We start from the raw sequence: 6,614 nt of genomic DNA, 5'->3' as shown, positions 1-6,614 counted from the left end.
TATCCCAGCTGCTATTATATTACCAAGTGTAGAATGGCTTTTAGTGTTTATCTACCATGCACAGATGCTTAGAGCCATGGATCTTTTCTTGCTTATATATTTTGTCTGTGTTCTGTGTTCTGCTCACTAGAGAGACCTGACTCGGCGGTTTTTTTAATGTCACAGGAGATCAAAGCTGAATGGGAAAAAACCGGCAAGTCACAGGCTGAGGGAGGGGAAGTCGATACACGCCACGTGTAGATGTGATATTGGATGATGGATATGTGTTATCATATCGATCAAATTGTCTCCTGTTTGGTGTTGACTGAAGAAGAGGTCAGTATGAACTTCCTGCATCTGACATTTATTCAACTCAATATTTATATGCAATTATCAACTCTTGGGGGATTACTCCAGTTTACATAACTTTTGTTTGGAAGCTTCATATACCCCTTAGATAACCTATATCAAAAAGACAACATTTATCTGATACAAGTTCATTTTTCTGTGAGCAAGAAACTGTCGATCATCTCTTTTTGGGTTGTGATGTGGTTAGATTTGTCAGAGTAAGATTACTGCAATGCTAACTGGAAATGTTTGATGTAACTATGAGAATATCGCCAACTTATGGATTAGTAATACTAAACATGTCGTCTAAGCCATGTCAATTTGGTCCTCGTGGTTTGTTCCTAATTAGGACCATTCATGAATAACCTTATTTTGGTTGATTTGCGTGCAAATCCCTTGTTCTTGTTGATAACCAACTGAGTTGTGGTCATTTGATGTTTGTCAGGACAGTTTCTATGAGGTGCAACCATGGATATCACCATGATTCTGCTTGATGCCAAGGACTAGGACGCCGACATACGGTCTGCATCAGAAGGTGTTGATTGATCTTTCCGGCTCCCTGATGGGTGATGAGCTTTCTGGGCTGTCTAGGAAAATCCCTATTTAATTGGTCACCCCCACGAGTGAAGAGCGGATCCTCTTTGCTGCAATCTTCAGTACTTATTGGAATTAGAAGCAGTGTTTCCCCTTGGTGATTGCCTCTTTGAAGGGCATGATCGAGCTGCTGCGGTTGTTGTTTGTTTTGCTCGTTCCTGGGACGATGCATATGTTTTTGGAGAAATAGTGTGGTTTTTCCATTTCTATTTTATTATGGACGTGCGGATCAATCTATTTATCAGCCAATGAATGTATGTAGGCTGATGAGAATTATTGGCTGACATGTTGCTATGCATTTGAAAGATGAAATCAAACCAATCTTCCCAGTTGATGGTCTAAAGGACTTCATAATCTCAACTTACCCTTTGAGTATCCTATGCTTGTAAGCGCTAGCTAGTACTTCCTCCGTCCAAAAAAGCCTGTCACAAACTTGTTCCTCAAATGTATGGATCTAGCACTAATTTGATGCTAGATACATTCATTTGAAGGACATGTTTTTCCGGACGGAGGGAGTATATACACATACCTGTTATTATTGTGAAATAAGAGAAAAGAGACTGCCCCACGCCCATCAACATCAAAAGAAGGCTTGAATATTAGAAAGATGAGCTGTTCCAGTAAGTAATAACAAACTCTAAAACAATTGAGCGTCATTCTCAAAAGGAAATAAAGAAGGATTGCTTGACTGACTTGGAAAGTTTGCTCGAAAAATAGAGGAACTTGAAGCATGTACAGCATCTTTTTTTATTTCACTGTAAAAAGCAAATAACTTCATGTAATTACTACTGGAATGACAAGCAAACGAATTGCTCTGCTTTGTCATTGCTCGGTAAACGGCGTTACTCTGGCTGTTTTTGTTAGTATTTTGGAAACAAAGTCATTAAACGGCGGTACTTTGGCAGTGTTTGTTACTACTAGTATTTTGAAAACAAACCTTATTAAACGAAGGTGCTCCCCCCGGCTGTGATTGTTAGTCAGCTCACCGTTTTCAGATATTCTACCCCCTCCCTCCCGGTTTATGGGATGGTCATGCTGCGGTGTAGACATTGGTGGTTTCCGTTTAGCATTAAAAAAAATGACTTTTCTGTCGTACACAGACCATGCCGTGGCCACATGTATTGCAACTGGGCACCTACTGCCTAGTGATTAGACAAGGCAGACTGCTGAGCCCGCCATGTAGAAGCGTGCTGGCATGTCCGTCATGCCGCACAGGCTGACAACCCAGCACACCTGTTCTACATCTTCCCCCGAGACTACTGTTTGACTGCACTACCCGAGAAACTTTTTTGAGAGTGGACTCGTGAAAAGATTGGATCTCTGAATGCAAAGATCCATGCTTCCCCAGGGAACGAGGGACGGTGTGGACTGGGCAGACGCGTGCGTGTTCATGATTTCTTCTCCAATTTCATTTTGCGACAACAGTCTACAAAGAGATCGATAACTTGAGTCCTCTCGCTGTTTTGCGTGCAGCGTTTCATTTAAGAACTTGTTAATCGTGGCATGATTGCATGCGCGGCGTAAACCTATGTACTACTGCTGTTTGTTTGCTTCAAACAAATCCTACATATAACTAGCTCAGTACCGTTGCCACGGCCAACAAATGAATGTAAGCGTTCCTTAAGTTTTTTTTAAAAAAAATCATAAACGTGCATGTTGTGTGTGATATTCCGCGAGACCACAAGCACAAGCATCTTCCTCTTTTTCAACAAACACCATTCACCCCTCTAGCAGATCTTTCCATCCAAGTTGTCGTTGATCACCTTCCACATTCCTACATCATTCTCTTTCAATCTATTGCCCTTTGATTTTTTTCTGGATAAAAGGTGGATTTTATTGACTCAAAATGAAGCATCAAGTGAATACAAACACAATGAGTACATACCCGGCCTCTGCATAGCTAGAATACACACAACCAATACCGACACACACACACAAAAACATGTCGGCAAATAGCAAAGTCATATATGACCAAAGCTATGCCTAAGGGAGAAAAAAACCAAACAATCATCTGCGGTCAACAAAATACAATAATGACCTTATCCGCACCAATCATCTTATGACACCACAAGGACATCAAGATTCTTCAACAACAACGCCTTCAGGAAGGGAGCATCGCTCGAGCGCCGCTGTTTTTTTTATAGAAAGACTGTAAGGGAACCCCCTACAGTATAATTGGTGCAACAAACCCAAATTATAAGTACCATGCCTTGAACCTGGGTGGGTGGGAAGGCATCAACCCCTTCCCATCACTAGGCTATGCCTTAGTCAGCCAGATCCAGCCATCAGAGGCCAAATTCTACGTTTTCACCTCAAAGAATCAGTCTGAGCATATCCGACCAATGCCTTCAACAAGGTAACGATGCAAAAACATCGCCATTGCCAGGTATAACAAATCAGCCATACCCAGGTTTTCACCCCGGAGCTCGTCGAAGTCAATTGTGTGATGTCGCCACCACTTTCCACGATCCCAGCAGGTACATGCGTTTAGCTAGGAAACCGATCGCGTCACTGCACAACTATACCCTCTGCGTCAAACCATCATTTGTAGATTGCCTCTCACTAATAGAAAAGGGGGCTTTGGTTCAGGCCGGCTCAGCCCATTAGTCCCGGTTCAGTCCAGAACTGGGACCCATGGGGCATTGGACCCGGTTCGTGAGCCCAGGGGGCCGGCCGGGCCACGTGGGCCATTGGTCCCGGTTGGTGGGACGAACCGGGACCAATGGGCCTGGCTCCTGGCCCACCACCATTGGTCCCGGTTGGAGGCTTGAACCGGGACTACAGGCTGCCCTTTAGTCCCGGTTCATGCCACCAACCGGGACCAATGAGGTGCCTATATATACACCTCGCCCGCGAGCAGAGCACTCCAGTGAGTGCTCTGTTTTTCTCTGGCCGGTGAGGGGAGGGCTTTGTGGTGCTCTAGCTCACCTTCTATGCACATGAGGTGTTCGATGAAATGCCCGAGCCACACTAGTTAAGCTTTCTCCTCTCGAAGCTCGACCTCAAAGCTCCATTTTCCTCGAGATTTGTCTAGGTTTAGCGGCCCGTCACGTCCCATTCCCGTCTTCACCGCCGTCGATCGCCCGCGCCGATCTCGTCGCCGGCACCACCGTGGTGAGCCTCTTGTTCTTATCTTCCTTCTGAAAGAAAGAAATTCTTACTTTAGATGATACTTGTCTAATTTTATTGCTTGTTATTATATAGTGCTATGGTTTTGGTATCCGCCCCCGTCGGCCCTCGTCCTGTCTATGATTCGGATGTGGTATATATTATCTTTATAACTATTGGTTCATTTATTGTTTATGAAAATTATGCCGACCAACATGACATAGATTTTATTTATCTAGGAGGTGTGTGAACCGGAAATTCCAACCGACCCTATTGTCGAGAGGTTAAATTTAGTTGAAGAAGAAAACAATTTCTTGAAGGAAAAAATAAAAAAAATTGAGGAGGAGAAGATGATATTGGAGTTGCATGTTGCGGATTTCGTCGATGATCATAAGATCAAGATGGATGCAATGCGCTTGAAGATTAGAAAGATTAGAAAATATGCCATTCATACTGAGGCTTGGTATCATTATGTCGTTGGATCAATTGTTACCTTGGTTGCGATTATGATCGCATTTGTTTTCGCATTGAAATGTTTTACATAGTTTCAATGTATGGTTTAATTAATTAGATGCTCTGGAGAGCTATATGTTGTTAGATGAGAACTATGTATGTACTTTGGTTTTAATGTGATGATGAACTTCTATTAATTTGGTCACTTAATTATCTATTCATGATGTTCTGTAATGGTTTTTGACACACTTAATTATATATAATGCACGCAGATGAACCGGCAATGGATGTACGGTGACAGACACACCTACGAGTACATTAAGGGCGTGCATCATTTTCTCGAAGTGGCTGAGGCAAACAAGCAGAATGGTTTTATGTGTTGTCCATGCCCTAAATGTGGGAATACGAAGTCTTACTCTGACCGGAAAATCCTTCACACCCACCTGCTTTACAAGGGTTTCATGGCACACTATAATGTTTGGACGAGACATGGAGAAATAGGGGTTATGATGGAAGACGGCGAAGAAGAAGAGGACGATGACAACTATGTGCCCCCTGAATACGGTGATGCTGCAACAGGGGAAGCTGCTGAAGATGAAGAGGAACCAGACGATGTGCCCAATGATGCTGCAACGGGTGAAGCTGCTGAAGATCAAGAGGAACCAGACGATGTGCCCGATGATGATGATCTCCGTCGGGTCATTGTCGATGCAAGGACTCAATGTGAAAGTCAAAAGGAGAAGCTGAAGTTGATCGCATGTTAGAGGATCACAAAAAAGGGTTGTACCCCAATTGCGAAGATGGCAACACAAAGCTCGGTACCGTACTGGAATTGCTGCAGTGGAAGGCAGAGAATACTGTGCCTGACAAAGGATTTGAGAAGCTACTGAAAATATTGAAGAAGAAGCTTCCAAAGGATAACGAATTGCCCGACAGTACATACGGAGCAAAGAAGGTCGTATGCCCTCTAGGATTGGAGGTGCAGAAGATACGTGCATGCCCTAATGACTGCATCCTCTACCGTGGTGCGTACAAGGATCTGAACGCATGCCCGGTATGCGGTGCATTGCTGTATAAGATCAGACGAGATGACCATGGTGATGTTGACGGCGAGCCCCCCAGGAAGAGGGTTCCTGCGAAGGTGATGTGGTATGCTCCTATAATACCACGGTTGAAACATCTGTTCAGAAACGGAGAGCATGCCAAGTTGATGCGATGGCACAGTGAGGACCGTAAGAAAGACGGGAAGTTGAGAGCACCCGCTGACGGGTTGCAGTTGAGAAAAATCGAGAGAAAGTATTGGGCTGAGTTTGCAAGTGACCCAAGGAATGTATGGTTTGCTTTAAGCGTGGATGGCATTAATCCTTTCGGGGAGCAGAGAAGCAATCACAGCACCTGGCCCGTGACTCTATGTATGTATAACCTTCCTCCTTGGATGTGCATGAAGCGGAGGTTCATTATGATGCCAGTTCTCATCCAAGGCCCTAAGCAACCCGGCAACGACATTGATGTGTACCTAAGGCCATTAGTTGAAGAACTTTTAAAGCTGTTGAATGGAAATGGTGTACGTACGTGGGATGAGCACAGACAGGAGGAATTTAACCTAAAGGCATTGTTGTTCATGACCATCAACGATTGGCCCGCTCTCAGTAACCTTTCAGGACAGACAAACAAGGGATACCACGCATGCACGCACTGTTTAGATGACACTGAAAGTATATACCTAGACAAATGCAGGAAGAATGTGTACCTGGACCATCGTCGATTTCTTCCGACCAACCATCAATGTCAAAAGAAAGGCAAGCATTTCAAAGGCGAGGCAGATCACCGGAAGAAGCCCGCCATGCGTACAGGTGATCACGTACTTGCTATGGTCAATGATTTACACGTAATCTTTGGAAAGGGTCCCGGCGGACTAGCTGTTCCGAATGACGCTGAGGGACACGCACCCATGTGGAAGAAGAAATCTATATTTTGGGACCTAACCTACTGGAAAGAGCTAGAGGTCAGCTCTTCAATCGACGTGATGCACGTGATGAAGAACCTTTGCGTGAACCTGCTAGGCTTCTTGGGCGTGTATGGGAAGACAAAAGATACACCTGAGGCACGGGAGGACCTACAACATTTGCACG

Source organism: Triticum urartu, chromosome 6 (assembly GCF_003073215.2).
Source record: "Triticum urartu cultivar G1812 chromosome 6, Tu2.1, whole genome shotgun sequence".
In the NCBI taxonomy this organism is placed as follows: domain Eukaryota; kingdom Viridiplantae; phylum Streptophyta; class Magnoliopsida; order Poales; family Poaceae; genus Triticum; species Triticum urartu.
This window is presented reverse-complemented; position numbering follows the sequence as displayed.